This window comes from Falco cherrug, chromosome 12, assembly GCF_023634085.1.
Source record: "Falco cherrug isolate bFalChe1 chromosome 12, bFalChe1.pri, whole genome shotgun sequence".
Taxonomy (NCBI): domain Eukaryota; kingdom Metazoa; phylum Chordata; class Aves; order Falconiformes; family Falconidae; genus Falco; species Falco cherrug.
Window position 1 is genome coordinate 26,106,770 of NC_073708.1, and position 24,544 is coordinate 26,131,313.

The following is a 24,544-nucleotide window of genomic DNA, read 5'->3' on the forward strand; positions in this document are numbered from 1 at the left end:
GAAGTTAGGGCAAATTCAGGATGGTTTGAGCAGAAAAGCTCTGCTGCATGAACTTTCTGGTTAGAATATAATGGAAGCCAGACCCCAAACTCACTAGCTAGAGATTTGCAAAACCAAATCATAACAACTAATGAGGTTTTGCTAAACCAAAGCACCCCCTGTTTTCTCATCACAAAGATGAGATAAAAGGGGAATCTTTATTCAGCCTTTTACTCCTTGCACCTTAGCAGCAGTGCTGAAAGAGAACCAAATGAAAAGAGATCTCCATTATCTCCAATTTAGAGCCTGCATTTCCAAAGCAATAATCTTGCTAGTCAGCTTTGAAAGCCCCAGAACTCAGTCTCTCCCAGGCCCTCCGTAGATTTCCCCAAAGTTCGTGGCTGAAAATTAATTTTCAGAGGCTCCACCAAAACTTCTAACTATTTCTGTGGCTGACTGGGCCAGAGACAGGACGGAAACAACCATTTCATGATCTTTCAGCACTGCCTCTTCTATCCAAACCCAAACTCCAAAGCGGGGATGGGATGTGAGAAGCAATCAAAAACAACACTGGAAAAACACGAATCCATCCTAGTAGTGAGGCTCAGCTTGGCTTTGGGTTTGGTCCCAGGCATGAGGAAATATTCAGGGAAAGTGGAGTTATTTCCTTAGATTCATTTGCCCATTTCTCATTAGCAAAGCACTTTTATACTCTGCAATGCAATGCCTAGCCATGGCTTCTGACTCTTTGAAATAAAATTGAGCAAATTAGTTCTGGGATGTTATAAAACCGAACTGATAGAATAAATTTCTGGGACGGAAATAAACAAGAAGCCTCAAACTAAGCCAAGAAGCTTACTCACTCTAGGCAATGAGCGCCGTGTAGCACAGAATTTTTCTTTCTCCTGCAAGACGATCATCAAGCCATTAGATTCTCCCTGGACTTGAGTGTTAACTGAGGCATCTTGCATTAAGTGAATATTTTAGGGAGAACTTACCAAACCAAACCATTTTTGACAAGTTCTCCTGCTGTCACAATTGTTCCTTTGGCCCCAAAAATGTAATGTCTGAGCTCACTGGGGAGCCAAGAGTTCAACTCAGGATCCCCTCCCCAGGTGTACTTTCTATCATTCTTGCTACAGCTGCTACTGAAGGGTTTGGTTTGTGGGGTGATGAAGGCACCAATGTGAAGAAACTGCAGCCACCAAACAGAAATGACAATACAGCCCAGCTTTCCTGAGCTAGTTTCTGGCAGAGACGTTAGGAACTGTTACTTGCTGTGCTTTGCTCCAGCCAACCCTAATCAAAGGCGAGATTCAACTGCACATGGCCCCAAACTTCCTCTAAAATCAAATCCGAGCCACTGAGTTGTCAGTTCAGTCGCTTTGCTGTGGATGTCGCTACTTCTATCCAACTGTAAATCTCTATGTCACTTCGGGTATCATGTAAAACATTTTTGGTGGTGCATGCAGAGCATTTGCTCTGAAATACTACAGCAGAGAAGAGGCCCAAGCATCTAGGATTACCCCGGTGACAGACAGCGCACACAGAGATAAAGAACGAGGAGACGGGATGCAAGGGGGCTCCCTGGGACATGAGGACAGCAGAGGATGAGGCACTTGGTGTTTCCCCTGGACAAAACCATTGCAAGGAAATGTCTGGAAAATCTGCCTGTGGCACAGGGAGGGAGAGTCCAGTGCCTTCCTTACTTTGCCAGATGTGTTTAGGACCATCTATAGTCCTTCCACCATAAGGACATGTCAACCAGAGTGAGCATCCACAGCCATGTGGTACCAGAGGTCTCTGGCTGCTGCATCAGGTCAGCGTGGGGCACCCATCACTTCAGCAGGGAGCGTGGAGCTAACAGCCAGCCACAGCTGGCAGCACACTTATCCTCTCTGCGCTGTGGTATCACTCTGCAGATTTGCTAACTCTCCTGTTGAGTGCAGTTACGCATTAGAACTGCTAATACGCGGTGATTTTGCCTTAAGCTTGAAAGCACCAGAGGTTAAACAGATTTTGATATAAGAGCCTACAAGGAACACTCTATTTAAAAAGCCTATGCATCACTGGCTACAACTGAAAGGATGATGAGTGGTAGGAGGAGATGAAAGGTGGTTCAGACATGGGTATGATGACAACAGCAAAGGGAAATTAAATACACTGCGGGGAAATAGAAGTCATAATCATCTTGGGTTTGCAGCTCATGAACAGTGAAAAGCTTATGTGATGAAACAGCAGGTAGAAGTGCCTTGAGACTCAAGTTTTAAGGCCTCAAGAGTTTAAACTTGACATTCAAGCCTTTTAAAGTTTTATGAGGGCATCCAATAATTCCTCCTGCTCAGCCTCCGTCCCCCCCCCGCCCCCAGCCTGATGTGCTGGTTGTTTGATTTACACACCTTCCTGAACATACAATGAATTCCAGGGAAAGCACGCAGGAACCATTGTAGGTCTGTAATTAAATAGCCTTCGTGCAGCTTAACCTCTCCGATAATAAATGTCCGGCTGCAATTCCAAAGGCCACTACACCTCTGGCTGGTGAAAACTGACACAGCCCTGCCAAAGACTTTAAGGATCCAGGACAGTTTTTATCTGGAGAAGTACAACATGGCCATTCCCAAAATGTGCTGTCTGCTGGATACAGGCAGGAAAATCTTGCTAATCCACATAGGGCTAATTTATACGCTTGAGCATCCTCCCATGAAAATTATTAGCCTGACAACAGACTCTCTGCCAGCAAAGACTTCACAGCAGAGAACCATAGCTACAGCGCTTCCACTGCCACCCTCCACCAGCTCCTCTGCCATGCGAGCACACAAACTACCCAGAAGAAGCCACCTGAAATGCAAAATGACAACAGCAGCTTTACTGACCACATCAGATTAACCAACAGCACAACAGATCCTATACTTGAAATACCTTTGTGCTAATTTTATACATGTTCTAATTATACTAATGGCTTTTCTAATTACAGCATGCTAATTATACTGAAATTAGACATGATTATGTTAATTACCTAGCTCTGCATAAATGCCATTTTATTAGATACAAATCTCTCTTTTTTTCAGTCTTAAATAAAACTGATGATTCTTTAAAAATTATTGAATGTAATTAGTGCTCTTTCTTTCCTTCCCCCCGCCCCCCCCCCCCCCCCCCCCCCCCCCCCCTTTAACCATTGTTTCCTTTGCTGTAACTCCAGAAAATACAGCTGGTCAGTGCTTTCAGTCATGACCATTAATTTGAGATGCCCGGTCTGATGAGCACAGTTTGAGAGACCTAGCAGCTGCATCTAGAACACTTCAAGCAGCTTCAGGACCGGCAATAGATCCAGCACATGCATGCCTTGTTCCTCCCCTACTGCCATCACTCTCAGGGCCAAGCCAGATAGACTCTGGGAGACACTTGCAATCTAGACAAACATTTGGGGACTGTCTGGTAACACACAGCCTGGAGCACCACAGAACACAAGCGTCTGTGAACCCTGGAGAACATGCCCATGATCACAAAAGGCAACAGCCAGTCTTCAGAGAAGACACAGGAGGGCTGCTGCGCCTCCAATGGCAAACACAAACAAGAGCCAGTATGGTGCTTGAGGCATCACAGAAAAGAGAAGCTGTCTGTGCCAAGATCCCATTCATTGAGCAAAAATCAAGGGAAGGCTGCTTTGCAAAAGGATAGTTAAGGACTAAACATTCCTTGCAGCATGTTGACACCTGGATGAACAGGTGGATGGACAGCATATGTCACCCGTTCTGGGTTACGAGCACGAGGTTAGGGAGGGAAACTCCAGCTAGGAAGAAGGAGCATTTTGTAACACATGATTTTTGAAAAATGAGGATGTTTGAAATACAGATTATTATTACATACAGATTATTAGGTAGAAAGAGAGATGAAGCGCATGCTGGACCTGAATTCCTAACACGCTTCCACAGATGTTGTTGCATCAGACTACAGTCAACAGTCAACATTGTCAGACACACCCCAGCATAAGACCTTGATTGTGCTTTGGCAATGCTTTGACAACTTCTAACAAATCATACTGGGGGCGGGTGTGTGCAAGTGTTTTTCCCAGGCAACTTGAACTTCTCATTCAGTGCTCTTTAAAGCCTAATTTCCTTTGTCCTGTCTAACTCTGCTCCCATTGGACCTACCTGTCTCAGTAGCTCCCCAGCAACTTCTAACCCCCTTGGCCAGTTTCCATCAAAATGACGGGAGAGTAAGGCCACTAACTCCTATATCTTTCATGCAGAGAAATAACCAAACACAGGAACGAAACAGCAAGGCTGCAGCACAAAATCAATCCTTACTAGACACTGAGAATCCAGCCAAAAATAACTTTCAGTAGAAATCTGGTCACAGTGAGTCAAACCTTCAAAGAACAACAACTTGATACAGAGCAAAAACGTGATAAGGATTCTCCGCAGCATCTACACAGTCCTTATGGCTATGTATAGATACACCATGTCCAGGGCAGAGGTCTTAACAACCTATAATAGCCATATGGCTCTGAATACCAGGTCTGATTGATACATGGAAGCTACACTTTTTATGTGCAGATGTACCTTTGTCATGGCTCCAGGTACTCAGGATGTCCCTATAAACCTGCTTCTGATATCCCAGCTGTCTAACAGGCTCGCTGCGCCCAGGAGACACGGGTTTTGCCTTCCAGTGTCAAACACACCCTTAATATACCCACAAGCTCAAGTGCTTCAAGCACGCAAACTAGGAGAAAGTCAACAAACAATGAGGGCCGTGCTTCTGCTCTTCAGAGTGTGAGCCAACTCTGCCTTTGATGCTATACACGAAGTTTCCTTGTTCTTGTTTTTCTAATTCCTGCACATCTGATTGCAACATATGGCCAGTTTCAGCAATTGACAAAATATTTCCTTTTTTATTCTATTTACGTCACAGTTTTCTGGAGCCACAGATCGCTTCAACCTAGCAAATGACAACTGAGAAGCAGTGACATGCCCTCTGAGTTTAAAAACAAAACACAACAGCAACAGCAAAAACTCAGCTTCTCTCACCCACAAATTTCCATCGCTTCGTGCTGGATGGCAGCTGTGTTATTTTATTCTGGTTTTGATGATCCCCTTTTCACTCGTGATCTGGCCAAGACACAGACAGACAGATACTGGGAGCATCTGAAAGAAATTACCACTGTCTGCTGCTCTACGAGAGGCTCCAGATAACTGACAGACAGGGTAGAGGAAAGGGGCTGAAAAGATACACCACTCATTAATAGCCTGAATACTCAAAGGGCTGTATATTTAAACAATTTGTGCTAAAATTTGGTATTCACTCCCCAAGTGACCTATCCCTAAAACTCCCCAATGAGAGGTCCAACCTAAACTCTACTGCAATTATTATCATAGTTTCCTTACTCTCACATTACACTTTCCTTAGCAGATCTCACAGCACTTCTACAAAGAAAGTGACAAAGTTCATGTTTTTTCCCCACTGCAGAGGAACCTGCACATTTCACCTCACATTTACTCAGGGCCACCAAAGTATGGCAGCAGCAGGATGCAAACACGACCCAGGTCTACTGGGGCACTCATTAAAAGTGACCCGGAACATCTCATATATTGTGAATGAGATTCACCAACTGGCTACCACTTCTCGTAAGACCGCAAGAACATGCCTTGTAGACATGCACGCATGTTACACATCAGTGGGATCACCAGCAGCTTCAAGAGAGGCTCTGCAGGACAAACTGGAGACTTGAGGGAACTTAATTTTTCTAACACGGACAATCTGCAAGCACAGGATGGAATAGTCTTCCCGTTAGAAACCAACACGATCCCATTGACCTTAATCATGTATTTCATGTTCCTCCAAGCAAGGGGCAAAACATAGCTGTAGTGACCTGGGGATCACAGGAAGAGAATGTTATCCCATACAGAGTTAACTGGAAAAGAAAAACAGTCTTCCTCCAAAATTAGCAAAGAAAAATTTTAAAAAATCTTAGCGCAATGATTGCTTGGGTGTGTTGTGTCCCCTTTTTCTCTAGAGACTAAATTCCCTGCTTAAATCTTCCACAAAGCACCAGGGTGGTGGTTGTTTCATGAGGCTCTCTGGCCAGCAAGCCTGAGGAGAGGTTTCTGTAGCTGGGAGCTCGACCCACAGAGGTTAACCAAACTACAGCTCCAAAGGGGATATTATATAAATGTACCCACACTGAAACATTACCTTTCTTTTTCCTTTTTCCTGAAACATCCCCCTTTTCAGGACTTTTAAGATAAACTCCCCCCCCCCCCCCCCCCCCCCTTCAACTTTCAAGAAGCAGACCCTTTCCCACAATAAAAACAGCAACCAAAAGCGTGTTTAGCTTGTGAGGGCGTTCGCTGGCTCTGGGGAGGGGGCAGCCCCCCTGCTCCCCACCTCCGGAGCACCAGCCACAGCTATGCTGGCCCGCGCCCAGGCCGGGGAAGCCAAATGCTGCTCCTCTGAGCTCCCGTCCGTGTCCCATCCAGGCTGCCCACGTGCGCCGGGTGAGGAATGCAGCAGCTCTGTGCGCCCTTAGTGTGGGTTGCCCGCACTAGTTTGGCACACCATCTGGGCAGCATACTTACACAGGAATCCATTTTTTTCTTTCTTCCTTTCTTTTTTCATAATTCACGGGGAAATACAGAAAATTTGATTTGACGGAGCAGCCAGCTTTAGCATTGTGGGAGCTTTGTTTTTCTTACTCCCATCATTTTCCCCTACTGTGGCAGTAGGTGGGGGGAAAGGAAGGAGAAAGTTACTTTTCGAATTGCAGCGAGATCTTTCCAGATTCCATCACTCCATTTATTCCCCTGGCATCCTGAAAATAAGAGAGTGTGCAAAGGCATTGCCTTGCAGGAAGGACTTCAATTGCATTTGCTAATAAAAGCTGTGGCAGTTTCTTAGATGGGAATAAAAAGTGATTTTTTGATTGTCCTTGACTTCTTTTTTTCCTCTTTAGGCTGGAACAGGAAAACCTTACTCATTCTCAAGAAATTCACTGGGACTTGTTGAGATACAGAAGACTGTATGGTAAGCATTAGGCCTCTGTTCATAAAGTAGAAAAAGAAATAAACAGCCATTCATTGGAGAAATGTATTGGAACAAACTCATCCCAAAATCTTGGGCAGACTTTCCTCCAAGTGATAGCGCCTATGGTTTTGTTTTCTGTTTGGAGAGCACCATGTCCGGGGATTTTCTCAATCCAGTTTCAGGCAAGCAGATTTTGTCAGGGAAGTCTAGAATTCAGTGGAATTTTAGAAGCTGACAGTGATTTCTTGCCAGAATCTTAAAAAATATTTTTTGTGATTTTTTTTTTTTGCTTGTTTTTCTATCAGCTTGAATTTCCTACATTTTCCTCCCAGTTTTTCCCTTGTCACCTAAAAGACAGCTGTGTTTTTTCACAATATTTTATTTCTGTCTTTCTGTCTCCCAAATAATCAGTAATAGCCTGAATTTTTCTACCAGCTGTACTAAGGATAGCCCACACCAAACTTTCAGAGTTCAAGTATCAGCTGACACTGCTGAAATCCAAAGCCATTTTTCAACAGGATAAATCTTCACTGACTGTAGATATGCAGCGATAAATTAGATACAGAGCAGTACCAAGAAACTTGCTGCCTTTAAGGTCTTGATGCTCAGGAATAGTAGTTCTACACCATTAAAAACCAAAGAAAGCACCTTCTCCAGTATTTTGGGGCTTTTTTCTCATAGTCAGCTGATAAAAGCGTATGACATAAACCGTCACTATTCTCTTCACCTTGGACTGCTCTGTATTTTGGCTGAGACCCATCCCCAGTAACTATCGCTGCCCAGTACGCAGGTCTTCAATCTATGTGTCACATCAGCATTCTTCTCAGACCTGGAGAAAGACGGGCCTTGCCAGAAACTACTCGGGCCGAGGGTGGTCTCAGCCACCTATCTTTGGATGAAACAAACTCTACCAGGAGACATGTATCGCTCTCCCTTGATTATAGGAGAAATCAAAAATTACTGTGACTAGAGAGACTCCACCTTTCTACAGCTCAAGTTAAGGCACATATATCTAGAAGTGTCGCTCCTACTGAAGTTGCTGGAAAGTCCTCATAGAGGAATGGACAGAGAAGCAGCACAATTGCTGGACCCAGAACTGGGGTGAACTGAGTAAAGCCCTGAGCAACCCGACCCGATTTCGAAGTCAGCCCTGCTTGGAGTGGGGTGTTGGCCTGGAGATCTGCAGAGCTCCCTGAGAAACCTAAATTATTCCATGCATTTATGAAAGAAGCTTTACAGGAGCTGGCACTGCAGAGAGACGTGCACAAAGTGCTCCATCAAAACATCTTCCAAACCACATAAAACAGGTATCATTACAGAATTCGCAGAAGAGCACATGAGTTGCCAGATCAGACCCTTCCAGGTAGTCAATCAAATTCATTATCCTCTTCCAGCAGCGGCCAGTGGCAGAGGCTTCAGAGAGAAGTGTGTGGAGCCCCACAATAAATGGCTTTAGAATAACGTAACCAAAGGAGAAATTCCTTCCTAATCCCAGGCAGCCAGTAATGGGTTGATGCCCTGAAGAATATGTGTTATTATCCTCATTAGATTTACAACTATGCAGCATCGCTGGGGATGTTCTCATTGCCCACGCCAAGGACATGTTTGCTTGGCACACATCTGAGGTGATACAGAGCTTGCTCAGGCCTTTGCTACACAAGCTGAGCTACTGCATGCCAGTAAAATCTTTACACCACACCATCTCGCATTAGGCAATATATATTTATACAGTCTGTGTGGTAACAGTAAGGTTTTTTTTTTAAAAAAAAAAGGCAGAAGTATGTAATAAATGACATCCCTTCAAACACACACAGACTTTACATTTCAGCACCTTCTGCCTTACAGTCCTCCTACAACCTCAGCTCCTATATTTTGTTATGAAATTTATGGGTTTATGCATACCAAAATTGTATGTGTGTAGACCGTTACCACCAGGGTGGTCTTGGAGCAAAGAAGCAAATAAGATGCTCAAATTTGATTACAGGATATCATAAAAGTCAAGACTTCTTCCAGCTCATTCTCATATAGTCCCTTGGAAGAAGAAGAAGAAAAAAAGTACTTCCTTTTTTTTTTTTTTTTTCCTTTTTCTATAAAGGAACTGCTTTCTCCCCACCCAACAGAGCTGGCAGTGATAGCCAATTTTCCTGTGTTTGAACCTTTGAGTATGTACTTCAGAACCTCACGTGGTGAAAACTAACCCCAGAATACCCAGGAGACAGCTGAAAAACCCATTTCAAGGGCAATGCTTTGATTTCTTCACATACACAAAATTGGACTTTTTTTTTTTTTTTTTTTTTCAGCCAGGGAAAATCTCCAGTCTCTGAGTGAAGGGAAAACTGCAGCGATTACTCCTGCCTTTAGATGGCTGGATAAATATTTACCCTGTAAGACCGTATATTAAGGAATGAGCTTTTTTCTTTTTTTTTCTTCCCCAAAATACTGTTTCACTGTCTCAGCAACTGTGAATGGTCCTGGTGTCTCTCCCAGTGTGGGCGGCCATTTTGCTGATGCATCATCTTGCCTTTGCTGGAAAGGGATTAGAGACCAACACCATTAGCATCAGTGGCAAAATTCCCAGGCGTTGCCTCACTGTGCCCTACATCTTGTGTTGTCACTTACGTCTGAGCAAAATAAACAGAGTGGTCAAAACATGCCACTAGTACAAAATGAGAACTTTCTGCACCCACCTTGCCCTTATTTTTCACGGTTATAAATGACTAACCAAGGGGCCAGGCTGTGATGTCTGAGGCTTGACCAGTTTTGATGTGCAGGATCTAACACACAAGGGACTTCCCCGAGCAGCTACTGAGCCAGTCCATCACCCCCCCTCCTTCACATCAGCTTCGGTGTTTGTCCAGGAGACTCTGCTCCCCATCCAAAACAAGTATATGTATATAGGGAAAAGCATTTCAAAGTTGCTATTTAGCAGATTCTCTAATTCTCTTAGTCCCTGGAGGAGTGGACTTTTAATATCTCTTTGCACAGGGAGGGACAGACTGTCATAACTTCACTGATGTTATATAGTATTTTACCCCACAAGAAGTCCCATTGGAACCAGTGAGTAAGAAACCCATCTGGTCCAAGAAGAACAAAAGCAAAAAGAATGGAGCTGCCAAATCACACTGGTTGACTTCCCCCCAAGATTTTTCCCAAACCCCAAAAAAATCTTCCATCGTGACAAAACTCTTCTGCTGTATTGCCTGGCTGCCGCTGAAATAAATAATGAGATAGAATACATGCAATATCTATAAGAAAAATGCAAAGCAGTGAATTAAGCATTGTTTTCTCAGGGAGGATTGCTGTGTGGAAAAAAAATCAAAAATGCTTATGTATGTTGGTGACAGCTTGAACTAATTTAGATAAAAATACAAACTTTTGAAAAGCAAAATCCAAAAAGGAAATAAAAATTTGCAAGGGGAAAACTAAACAGTAGATGCTGCCATTTCTGCAAACTTTTGACAATGAAACTGAAGTTTAATTGAAATGTTGTACGATTAATTTTGTGGTATTTACTTCTTCCATAAGAAATTCCCTGACACTAGTAGATAAAACATTATACAACACTGTTCTGAGAGGTCATTTCCACAGCAATCTTTACTGGTAACTATCGCTGGCACATAATATATGATGAATCATGAAAAAAAAAAACCCCAAACCCTAAAAAAAAAAACAAAACCAAATTGTTTTATCACAGAACTGTTACTACAACGCTAAAGTATCACCAACAGCATTTGCTGCTGATGAAATTATTATTTCCATTACAAGAGAAGTTAGACATTGTGCATGAACAAGCAAATTCTTCCATTTCTGGGCTCTTTATCCTGGGAATTAAATTATGTTTTCCTATACTATAAGCTTTATTTAGAAAGCACTATGGATTTCAGCACAGCCTCTCTCTTTTGCATTCATTCAAGCAGCAGTGATGCTGGGTGACAGAATGGCATGTATATAGGCTACTGGAATGACAGAGAAGGAATTTCATCTAAGCTTTCTTTCAGTTTTCTTCAATGTACTTTGCATTTTTGCATTAAACAGAAAGGTTGTAAGCACTGTGAGACAGACAGAGCATTTTTCCTTTTTCTTGCAAACAAAGTCCCTGCAGTGTTGTCCTCGGCACAACATCTTTTGCTCATTAAGGAAAACTGGGTTTTCTCAAGGTGAATTTTCCTTCTCTCCTTGCTTCCACTCCCTCTACCCGCCTCAACCCCAGCTTCATTCATCAAATGAGGGGAAAATGAAGCAACTTTGGTTCACCATTAAGTGCCACAGGTCTCCAGTAAGAATATAGTATAGCTACTATGTTCAGTAAGAGGGAGTGAGAGAGAGAGACGACAGAGCGATCCAGTTCCTTCCAAGCACAACAAACATGACGTTGAGAAATGCAGTTGGAATAACTCTGGATAAGCCTCACCTCTGCTCGGCAGCCAGCTCCCCATAATTTCTGGGTAACAAATACAGCATTGGATTAATAGATAAGGCAGGAGGTTTCTCATCCCTTTCATCTGAACTCTTCCCTCCGGCTGCCAAGCCAGCGCTTCGGCTTCTAGATCTTGTGTCAGAAATAGTCATCGATCAGCCCAAAGTACATGAAACATCCGAAAAGAATTAAGTCAAAGACAGGGATTGCGGTCATCTTGAAAAGGGGCAGTCACCCACAGCATGCTGGGGAAACAACACCTTCAAAATGAGGGAATCTGAAATGGGAATTCTGGGGGGCGATCCACCATCTCAGACTCCTTTGTGCTTGGGACAGATAGCAAGACAAATTGCTGGGTGAAACACGAAGACCGTTGCAGAAGACCATTAACTTGCACTCTGTTGCGCCAGGAGATGCTATTCCCATAAACTGGTCATGTGTTAGTTGGGTTTGAACCCCTCACACCTTGCCTGGTGCCAGTTCCCAGCAAGTTCACGATGACTGAATATAGAGAAGGTTATGTACATCCCTTGGGATCCTTCTCCGTTCGCTATCAGGGCCCTTCCATGTAATAACGTTCTTCTCCCTGCATTCTATGGCATTCATGAATGGTATTTAAGAGTAAAATAAAATTATTAGGTGGCTACATTTATACCACATAACTGGTTTTCAGAGAAGACATCTAAAGCCCCATGCACCATAATGTGGGGAACACAGAAAAGCATTATAGGCCTTCCCCTGCCCCCAAAGGAGCTGATGATCTTTGAGCGTCCCTGCATCTGTCAAGTGTGATGTTTATTTCCTCCGTGGAACAAGCTATCTTTATGAAATGAAATGACTGCCCTTCATATATTAAAATAACACCTCCTTAGGAGAGGCTTCCATGGGCATCGGCTGTAGCCCACTTCATAAAGGGGACATTTACACTGCAGAAAACTTAAAAGTCAGCTCAGGATTGGAGCAAGACCAATTGGGAAGCACGGGACCTGGATGTTTCGTCTTTGCTGTGAAATTACCTACCAAGCAAAGGCTGGGGTTTGGTTGTTTATTGTCGGGGATTATTAAATCGACTTTTCCATGTTTCAAAGCTTCATTGCTAGAAACAAAGAAAGCTTAAATGTGGATTTTTAATAGTACTGTTAAATTTAATAGACATTCTGTACAGCTTTGCGCTGAAATTGTTTAATGGTTTATATACATGGCTGGCTTCATACCCTGGTGCTTTTACTTCATGCTAAACTATGTAAACCTTCTGCTGGAAACACAACTACTTTTGTATCCAGGAAGCAGGGCTTTGAAGCATAATGTGTAAAAGTGAGTGGGATTTCACCACACCATACTTAAATGCCATTCTTCACCCCATGTGTACAATGTATTTCTTGTCAGTGCAATGAGGTTTGCAGAGAAAACAAGCAGAAAACGTCTTTAGATATTATTCAGCTAGTAAAAGCCTGAACTTTGGAGCACTGCATTAGGTAATCAGCTGTATAAAACAAAAGCATTTGAGTGCTTTTCTTCAGCAAGAAGAAAGGTGACGGTTTCTTCAGCATACACCATAATTTTTTTCCCCAATGCACTGAGAGTGAAACACCCTTCGCTCTTTCGTCTTGGTGTCCTACCACTGAACACTCCCTTTGTCCATGTATAGATGATGCTACCAACTCATGAACTACACGATACTAGCCTGTTTTTCAAACTCTTTTTTTAAACCACTTACAAAATATGGGTTAGAGGTGTAATTGAGGGACTCCACAGAAGAAACTACAGTGTGACTCTTGGCTTTGCCAAATAACTTCTTGGTAACCTGAGCAACCTTAGCTTCAACATTGAACTTGACTTCGAAGCTGTCGTTCACTTGAGTGGTAAACTGGACTAGATGACCTCCAAAGATGCCTTCCAACCTAAATTACTCTATCATTTTATGATTAGACGGTGCCTATTGGTATAGAATGAGGATTACACTTCCCCTCTGGCATGAACATTGCTGAGGAGACATCATAGAGATCATAGAGGAGAAATCATAGAGAGGAGTTTGCGCTTCATGATGATGGAAGCCATAGAAATAGATGTCCAAATTTCTCAGTCTTCCCTTCTTGATTTTCAGTATGCATATAACTGAAACGTCAAACATCACACAGCTTTTTCTGAAATATTTTTGACCTCGGTGAAGCAACAAGACCTGAATATCTAACGAGCAATATATAGTGAAAGTAAGTAGTACCCTCTGAGTATCTGGACTTTTCAAGATGGTCTCAAAACACAACCTAAAAGCACTGATCAATTCTGAAAACACTTGATTGACACAAAAGTACGTTCCTCAAAATTCTCCTGTTCTCCATCCACTTTTGCAGACTCAAGAAGCTTTAATATAGCAGGGCTGAGTTCTGGTCCCACAGATGTTCCTCTTCACTGCTTGGGCGTATTTGCTAGGGTAGAATTGATGAGCACATTAGGAATACAAAAACACAGGCGAGAACGCTGAATTTTTTCAGTGCAGTGCTAGTAATCAGTGTATCAGCAAAGGAGCACTTTCTCATGGTAATGATCCATTGGAGACCTATTACCCAATGCACAGCACATAATCTCTTCAAAAAACAATAGCCCCCATCTTTAGTGAAAAACTGGGGATTGGTAGATCCTTCCAAAGCTAAGTTAAAGATTCATAAGCCTCCTAAATTGAAATTGCTTACTCAAAGGTTATTTACACATACAGACAGATCAAAACCTGATGCGATAAGATGAAGAGTACAGCTGGGTGGTAAAAATCCGTATGTCTCACACCAATCATCCACTTGCGAAGCATCTCTTGATGTGATGAGAGCTACACACACTGCTGGGATTGCCCGCACTATTTCTAAAATACCTGTTATTAAATCACTCTTAATACTCTTAGTATCACGACAGCATATGAGAAATCTTCCTCCACTTCCATCAAGTGACAAGAAAAACACTTAGCCCTGGTAAGTCACTCTCTTCCCTTACTGAATGGGCCAGTCATTTTAGAAATTGTATTTTCCCTTCTTATATGTGGAGATACTTAAAAATACACTTAAAAAATACACTTTAAAAAAATTATTATAAAATTAATATAGGTTCTTATTGAGTGTATCTTGTCCTATCCAGAACAGAATACATCAAAGGATTCGTATCTTCAGCCTCTTTTTGGGGAAAAAAACCCACACAAACAAACAAACAGAAAACAAACCCATTCCTCAAAGCAGTTTCTTAGCTAGTATTTTGAAGGATAGAGAGATTAAACACTGTATGTGAGAGTTGTTATCACGTCTGGGCTCCTCCACATGCAAGGGAAACTCAGGCAAAGAGTTCTTGTAGGTACAAGATTCTCACCAGAGAGTCAGGAATTCACATGGAGTGCAGTAAGTACTCGCACTACGAGAGCTTTCAGCTCCTTTAGTGACAGCCAGCAGCACCACGCTGACAGATCAGCAGACAAAGGGAAGGACAGCTGTCTGGTTCTTCAGACATGCTTTAAAAGACACGATGGACTGTTTCTGTGCCCTGAGCTCACAGAACCCCATCACCTACCTGCTTTACCTCCATTGCACTGAAGTCATACAAATGTTCCTGCCTACCTATCCATACTTCAGTCTTTCCCTTACAGCCATAGGATCACTTACACACTGTCAGCATAAACACAGGGTAAGAGGTTGTAAGATACTTCTTCATTTCCGGGTATGAAATGCGGAAAAAACCCAGTATTATAATGCTGTAGTTTGTACAGGACATTTTACCTAAGAAGTTCAGAGAGCACTGAACTTACAGAGCCATACATCAGGCCTGTTTAGTTCATGACTTTCCAGAAATTCCAGAAGTGTAGGATAAAAAGTACATATATACACCCAAGAAGAGGCTTTCAGGTAAATTCACTTTGTCAGAACATAAGCATCTAGCATGCATTTTGCCCCCACCAAAGCAGTCCACCTCTTAGGAATCACGGAGATGTTGACCTAGTCCACATCCTTCTTCTCAGCTTTCCTAGCCATGATGCCCACTCCCCATTCCACCTGGCCTATGATGACGGCGTGCACTCTTTTTATATTTCACTTAATATGTAAATTTAAGCCAAGAATAATCTTTTCACTGAATACCATGAAACCTATGCATGTCTTGCCCAGAAAATTCTGCATTCCCATGCCTAAAAGAATTAACCAATTCCCTTGTGATTCCCATCTTACACTCCTATCTTACACCCAGATGTCCACCTGTTTCCATCCCTCGCACAGAACATACCATTCTTCTTCTAACCAGTGCTGTAAAGCTGATTTCTTTCTGAAATCCTTTACAGCCAGTTTGGCAAGGAGAATCGAAGCTGGATTTCACAGGCTGAGCATGTGCGTTCAAGGGTTTCAAAACTTCAGTTTCCTGATCATAGGAGAAACATTTTCTTTTTAACACACTCTCAAGAATGCTAAAGAAAGCCAGGGGTATCTGACATATTTTGGCTTGCTATAACTAATACTTCATGGTCTGATGATAAACATAATAGGCCGTAAGCTGGGTATTGTGCTGAAATTGTGTGTAAGGCATTAATTGTTGGAGGCTGGAATTGAAATCAGATGGCCCACTTCTCATTGGTATAACCCAGCGGGTTTTTCTTCACACCTGAGCGGCGACTAAATCACTGTCGACCTGAGAGCACGTGACGTTGTGCTGCTTATTACAGCACTGGCACGAACGCATTGGCAAAAAAATACACACACATGTGGGCACACACACATGGAAATTATTAGGGCTTTGTGTCGCTGCAGCAAATACATGCAAATTAATCAGGCTCTATGTTGCTGCAGCTGCTAAGTTTTTACATTGGGGACTATTTTAAAGCGGTTTAAACAGAAAAGTTTTGTCTTAGCTTTAATGTGACCGAGCAATTGCACTTTCCTTGTGTGCCAACTCACTTTTCCTTTCTCGGGATGTCCCCCTGAGCTAAGAAGAGCATTTCCAAACCCTGTTGTACAACTCACAAGCTTTACTAACACAACCAGAACAATACCGCCCTGTCAGATGTCAGAGCCTTTATGCGAGTGCTTCTCTAGGACAACCAAGGAAATTAGTATTGGCTGGAGCCAACTGGTCTGTGCATAGCTTGGGGATGAAGGAAGCAAAAGTTAAAGGACTGAAAGGGAGCGAGGAGAGAGAGAATTGTTGCTGAAAATTATTTTTGGTAGAAACAGGATTGCTACAACAGACTTTCAGTGTTAGAAAAGGCATCATTAAGTGGAACATACTTCTGAAAGCAAAGAAACTTGGGCAATTAAGATGGTTGTATTAGTTCAAATTGTGTGTGGGAGGAGGTATCACTTGATTGACATTAATTGCTTCTATTAGGGCTGTGTGTACTATACTTCAGCCAGGCACCAATAGAGACATACAATCCACAGATTAAGCAGAGGACAGTGGCTCTTTTGTAGCTCTTGGAGCGCATTTGGAGCTGAATGACAGTCCTTGAAGCATGGAGCTGGACTGCAAAGAAATCCCAATGGAGCTTAACATCACAGGTGGAAATATTCTCCTGAAAGGTCTTGCCACCTGCTCTAAATGCTGAATTTAAACGTTTCAAGGTTTCTGCATCTGTATGCAACCTCGCTCACTCTCAGATGCAGTCACAGAGAACGGTCCATCCCAGCCTCTCTGGCCTACTGGTCGTCTGAGCAGATGTCTCCCAGCCAAAGATTCATGAAGACGGTAACTGGTTGGCTTCCCTTCCAGCGCTCATGACTCCCCAGCCTCATCAACCACATATCCACTAAAAGCAGCTGGCCAGAGGAGCAGCATTTCTCACAGCTACAGCACGAAGTCCAAATTCACATCTCAGAAGACACTTGGAGCACTACACTACCATAGAAGAAATAAATCAATTCCTGTCTTTTCTTCCTCCCCTGATAATATGGCTCAGAAATTTCATAAAGGCAGAAACAGCCTCCCTGCCCACATTCCACAACCCTGATGAGAAGATCTAACAGTGGGAGAAAATCAACTACACTGTGGCTTTAGACAAGCAGCTTAGACAAGACATCTAATTTTTAGGTAACTAAAATCAGGTGAGATAAATCAGTCTCTCACCATTTTCCCATCAAAACAATAGAGGTATTAGCACTTCCCTGTGAGCACACTCTGATGAAAACATTGTGAAATGCTCAGATGCACTGTCATGAGACATCAAAGGATCTTCAGAGATGTTCTTCAGGGAACAGGTCTGTAATTGCAGGAGTTGAAGAAAGACCTTGACAAAGGTATCCAATAGCTCATCCCAAGGTGGGCGAAGAATTGACTTCATTATTTTTTTAACTCACTGTCAGCTGTAATGGAAAATGTTGCTTTAGGTTGCCTTGAGAAGACTTGCATTTTTTGCTCCCAATTTTCTTAGTTTTATTCAAGTAAAAGTTTTTGGTTTGGGATTCTCAAACTCAAGTGTCTCACTTCATCGCTCACAGATTTTCCATCCCCTAAACAAAACCCTTTTAAAGACAAGTAGTTACATACAACTTTTCAACAGGTTTCAAAATTAATTTTATGTTGAAATAAGAAATCTAAGTGTTTCTTTTCAAACAGATTAAAATGGCACCTTTTCCCAGGAGTGGAGCATGTGAGGGGAGGGCAGAGATGTCACCACTCTGCGCAGATTTCCAAACACTCTCAATTAACTTAACATCTTTTCTGATGAAACAATCTATTTGCCCCTGTACAGCTGAGCTCTGCCGGGGGGCAGCGGGATCCCAGGCCTGATCCTGCTCCTCTGCAGGAGGAGACCCTTACGCTGGGCGTACCATCCCTCCATCACAGAGATGGTTTTAACTGCCTGTCCCATAACACTTACAGACAATCACAAAAATGGAAGTGTAATTCTTGCAATTACATCTGAGGAGTAGTTTTAATGAATATTAAACAGCTTTAAACATCAAAGTATTGACTGAAGTGGAAAAATAGAATCTTTACTACCAGCCCTTTCCTCTTGCTAAAAGAAGACACAGAGAGGAAGGGAGAGCATGGATTTTATCGGGGATGTCAGGAACAATTTATAGGAGCTCAGTGACCTGTACTTTGAACTGGGCTCTCCACCTACAGTCTGTAGCATCCTATAAAAAGCTACACCATTATCTCCTTCGCTGCAGCCAGCCATCCCGACAGGAAGGGCAGGCTGCCTGCAGTGCCTGAGGAAACACTTGGACTATTAAAGGCAGACAAAGGTCCTCCTTTTTATTTTTTATTTTATGTGCACTGTTCGCTGTACAGGATTTACAGTATCTCAGGAATAGCAATCTGGGCCTTTTGAAAGTCAGCTCTAGCTGTAAAAGCTATCCAGAAGAAAATCTGAAAAGCATTGATGCACCATTTATTTTAATCTTTATAGATGAGAGCAGAAAGATGCCATGGTCAGTCTTCACAGCTGTACTCTGCCTGAGGTCCTCAATCACAGGCAGCATCTAACACACACCTCCCGAAAGCCTTTAAGCACGAGGGCTGCTTAAAGCATGAAAATTGCTGTGGAAAGGATGCAGCATGGCAGCAAGGGCTGGTACATCCAAGCCATGGTGCGATCTCAGGGCAACTGCATCCCTTCTCCAGCGCTATCCATCCTGGGGGGATGTCCAGGGAGATGCTGCCTTTGCCTGCCGCTGAGCCAGCCCAGCAGCCACTCCTTCCCTTAGCTCTCTGAGATATGCAATACCTCCTGTGGCTCATGGCCATGTAGAAAAATTTGGGATCCTGCAGGAAGGCTGGCCACTCGCATCTCTAACCCTGATCGAAGCCATGTGCAAAACTGCAATCAGTAACAGGGTCACCAGTTCAACTGGCAGTACGTCATCATTGTGGCTGAATCGTGACACACCCTTGCGAGATCAAGACTCCTTCTGTACATGATTACTATTTATTTATAGCATGCGATAAAAATTTACAGTAACACAGGGAGGCTACAGCTGAGACCAGGATAGGAACTGTAAAAAGATCTTATCACTGAGAATAGTCAGTTTTGCATAAGGAACAGTTTTACATGAGAAAATACTGATACAAGAACGTTTCTCAGAAGTATGCTGATATTGGCAAAATGTCTAGCAAGGCAAATTATCAAAATCTTTGGTTTCAGCAAAGCCGAAGTGCTTTATTTCAACTTCCTTATGGACAAGAAGGGAGTGGGATAATCTTAAACAATTTGACATCACAGAAATGGACCTGACAAGTTCACTTCTCAGTTTCCTGAACGCATTCTTCCAATATTTTGTTTCACTGGAAATTTAGACATTTCAGTTTTCACTCTGATTAGCAAGGAAAAGCCCAGCTCCACAGTGCTCCCAGGGGGACAGCAGTCAGACCCCTTGACAAACCCCATCTGCAACACCCATACATGAGTGAGACCGACAGCAGGGAGCAGATCAAAGCACTTTGCCCACGCCAAGTCCAACCTTTCCTCCCAAACCAGCCCCAGCCTCTCTGTGGGGAACGATGGCAACCTACAGATGAAGAAAATGTGCCAGGTGCGCTCAGCAACCAGCCTGCACCTCTCTGCAGCCTGGTGGTAGGAGCTGAAGCACCAGCCATGGTCTGGATACTCTGGACTGCGCATGCGCCCACACCGGCATCTCCTTGCCTATAGTAAACGTATGTTTGGCTCAAGGAGGAAATCATTCAGCATGTTTCATATGGTTTTTGCTGTTTAGCTCCCCATTCCCACTATAAAACCCATGATAAAAGGACATAAATAACCAAACTGGAAACAGTTTCTCTAGAAATCATCCAGAATATTTCTGAGTCATAAATATTCTGTCACTGCTAATTTAATTTCTAGTACTCAGGAAAATGCAATTACGCAAGACAAATGGTGATGAATGCTGAAACCAAGGGTATGTTTTCAACAACATGAGACAGGACTGGCTCCCTGTGAGTTGGCATCAGAAGGATGCCAATAGCCATCCATGCTCTAGCACTGCCAGCTTTCAAAATGCTGTGATTGCACTTAACACTACAATCGCTTACAAGAAATAAATTAATGCAACTGCTCCACTCGGTCACTGCATTGCCCACTTGCAAAGTCAGAAGCCCACATTCTGAGACAACATTTATAAAGAATCTCATCAATTAATTTGGTAAGAACAAAAGTAGGCAGGATAGCCCTGATTCACAAAAGCACCCAAGTCTGGGTTTCCCTTTGAACTCAGCACATGCTTAAACACCACACTGAACAAAATCATCTCACACGACCTGAACAGCTCCTGAGATCTCAGACCTGCAGACAGACTATCATTTACTTGCCCCAAATGAGAGAAGCTGTTGACCATGGGGAGCCTCGCACTGTCCTCCTCCCCTGAGGTCCACCTCCAGTGACAGGAACACACCTCCATGTGGTGAGGGATGCTGTGTGAGACTCTGGGGGGCTTTGCTGCAGCCATACCCATGGCACAGCAACCTCACTGCCCAAGTTTTGGGTGAACTGCTCAATTTGCATGACACTATCTTCTGAGGTTTAGATCGGCAAACTGACTCTAATGAAAATACAAAAGGATGGGGGAAAACTGGTGACATTTCAAACTCTTTACGCTAAAAGCTTTCTCTTAGCATTTGTCCCTGGAGATGTCTCACTGAGCATTCATCATGTCATTTCTTTCCTGTCAGATACCTTCCCCTGTGTATTTAAAATGCCTTACTATGTTAAACAGAAACTCAGGGCTCTGCGTGTGCCTGGGGATCGCGTTCTTTGTCTCATGTGAGCCTGTAACCAGCACAGCTCACCGAAAGCTTACTGCACAGTAAATACTCATTACTGGTGCATAGCACTGATAAAATCCCTCCTTCCCACAACACCTGGCTGCTGCGCGGTAGCTGCAGGGGAACATCAGGCACTTCGGTTAGAAACTCATCCCAGCACTGATCTACCTCCCCTTAGGGGACAGAGCTGCTAATTATCGAGCAAATAACCAGACTCTGCTCTTTTGTGTTCCTGTGCACTGAACTACAATACAAACCCTCTACGGGATCTGATCCAAACCCAATCTGACTTCGTGGGCTGGGAATCAGGCCCACTGCAAACAACTCCCCACACACCTCCAAGAAGACAACTGCACGAAGGACAGGTAACCGCAGCGAGAGCCTCCCTGCACAGCTCCAGAGAGGTGCAGACCCGGAGAGAAACCCTCCGCGTGCAGATTTCAAGCCTTTCAGGTGTCTTCTCTCTCGGGGCTGAGCCAGTCCCATGACAGGGGACCTCCCTGGTGCACCACCAGACGAGACAATGGCTGCTCTTGGAGAATGTGACTTTTAGCTGTCTTTTTTTCTGAGCAGTGACCACCCAGAGGAGGAACCTCCATCTCACCTCCTAATCCCAGTTTCTGGTGGGAAAGAGGCTGAGAAACCAGAGCTGTGTGACAGCCAGGGAGCTTGTGAGGGAGCTTGAGGTGGGAGAGTGCTGAGAAGCGTCACGCTTGACGGGTGGATCATGTCCAGTCTTAGGCAGAGGAGCTGGCTGAGATCACACCCTCAGGGCCACCACGGAAGGACGGAGCCTGCCCTGTGGTGCCTCAGGAGGATTCACTCGCACTGCAGCTGTCCTCACTGTGCAACACGAGGACCAGTTACCTTGGGCTGTGCTACAACATGCAGCACCAGGAACCCATCAACACCCTTTTCTTCAGCCTTCACTGTGATGGCCCTCAGGCTGGTCCACAACAGAAACCCCAGGGAGGTCAGAGGACCTCAAGGAATTTGGGGGAAAATGTTCTGCCGGGACCCCACACGCTCCGTCTTTCCTCTAGATTAATTCAATCTGCCTCAGCTTCCAGCCAAATCAAGATATGGGCTCATCTTGCTAAATATAGCTCTCAAGTAATTTCCTGCATATTGGGACCGAGTCATTTGGCAACTGCCAGATAATATGTAACAAAAACACAGGGCAGCGGCGGACGCCTGTGGCTGCCCATAAACCATTAGCGGCAAGGTCAGCAGCCTCCGACCCTGATTGTGTAACCCCAAGCGTTACCATTCCTTGGTTTATTTTCTCTTCCTCTCATGAGGACGGCAGAAATTTTAGGAACAGGGAAAGGGCATCCAGCATGATCCGCCTGCCATTTCCCAGCAATCTTCTTAATCCTACTCCTTTCCATAATACTACTCTTTTCCCAAGCCCCTCCTCAAAAGAGAGATGGAGGTGTCCCCTGAACTTAGAACGTATCACCTTAAAGCATCATCTTAAAGTCTTAGTATAATGTCTTTACATTGCTTGCCATTCCCCAGTAACCTATTCCATATGCTTAAGTACTCTTTGAGCATAATACGTCTGCCTTATTCCCATCTAGCTTCCCAGGGTTTTCAGACCATACCCCAGTTTCTGAACCGCTTGCCAATGTGATTCATCTGCCCTTCAGGAATTTCTTAAGTATTCCTAAGTATATAAAGATAAAAACAAAAGAAGAATCAGAGTCTACATCCGTCTAGTTAACTATTCTGTCTTCGACAGTGACAGAAAGGGAAAGAGTATATACAAGAAAAAGTCACACAGAAAATGGTCACTTTCCATGGCATGTCCTCCTTGTGTCTGGAAATCATCACTTCAAGGACTGCCTGAACTGGAGGTCGCATCAGGACTAGGAGCTCCTCATGGACTTACCTTCCACGAACGTGTCTACTCCCCTCTCATATCCATCTGTACTCTTGGCCCCCACAATATCCTGTAGCAATGAGCTATTTAATTACGTGATATGTGCCACAGTTCTGCAGTCCCTTCTCACTAGGTGAGATTAACATCCTTTAAGCGTTCCTCATGGAGACTGTCTATCACCTCATTATCCCAGGCAAATGCTTCCAAAAGCAATAATGTTTGTCTGTGGTCCAGCGGCCCCCGGTTGGAACAATGTTCCTTACGAGGACAGACGAAGAGCCAGACGCCTTAAAAGCATCACCCAGGGATACTGCATCACATCAGTAGACAGCCTAGTCCCCCATTTATGTGCCTGACTCCTGGTGATGCCAGCACTTTCAGAGAAAAGCTGCGAGCAGTAAGCAGTTTGAGTATCCTTCTCAGAGGAACAAAGTATTAACCCTGACGAGTCAGAGGTGAATTTATGCAGCAAAGCAGAACTTCTGGAAAAAAATGATTATTCTTGTTATCCATGGAAATATCACAGGTTTGGGGGTTTTGCGTTCATTTATTTTTAATTCCCGCTAAGCTCCTGACCTCAAAGACAACGCTAAGCGATGAGCTCCCCTTTTTAATTACGTATCCTGTGAAGAAGTACTCTTTTATTAGCATTTCTCTCATCACCTTTCTATTTTAATCAAACGTCCCCTTCTCCTTGCATTATGAGGCAGAGCAAACACAAGTTTCTGATCTCCAAACTATGTATATTCTCTTCTGCTTACTCATTCCAGCTCTTACAATTTACCTTAGGAGGTCAGCAGCCATTTCTGTTTTGCAGCTTTGCCCTGGGCTGTTTCAACAATAATTTCCAGATTCATTTCCTGACGACTGTTGCTTTTAGCCCACATTTCCTACGCTGGCTCCCACATAGCTTTAGCCCTGCCTGCCTTGCACTGCATGTTTGCCACCTGCAGCCTCACTTATCTCAGTGATCTGTGACACTTTAAACATGGTCGAACCTACTATGTGCTCCGTCTCCACTTGAAGATGTGGTTGGGGCTTTTGTTCCGTTCACAGACAGCCCAGGTACTTATATGTATACTATGCACAGGAACAGAAAGGATCCAGTGATGCAATCCAATATAATAAATCCACGTTTACTGATTTCCACCGTGGGCAAGTCAGGTTTACTCACCCTCACCTTTCTGAGCTGGGGAACTCTATGTATGTGATCACCTATTCTTCTGATTTATCATTGCAACCTCCAAGGGAGGTTAACTCTGGTTAAATTCAGTCCAATTAATCCAACTGACTTGTACCAACTGAAATTGTATCAAATGATATCAAAATGAATCTCTGGTCTTCATTAAGGTCACTAATTTACTGCACTACGATCTGTTATGCCTAAAAAGCGATGGATGATGTTCAGGAAGCACTGGAAGGTGGTTCAGAGGAAACGTTCACATCTTCAGCTGCTGATTCCAGCCTAAGCAATCCTGCTGGGATTAGGGTCATATCTAGCCATATGAAACCATCACACTTCA

General features: G+C 43.6%; 1 protein-coding gene across 1 annotated transcript in view; it reads right to left on the minus strand.

Moving 5' to 3' along the window:
• Nucleotides 1-24,544, minus strand: part of TRABD2B (TraB domain containing 2B) — a 295,930-nt gene that overhangs the window by 221,476 nt on the left and 49,910 nt on the right.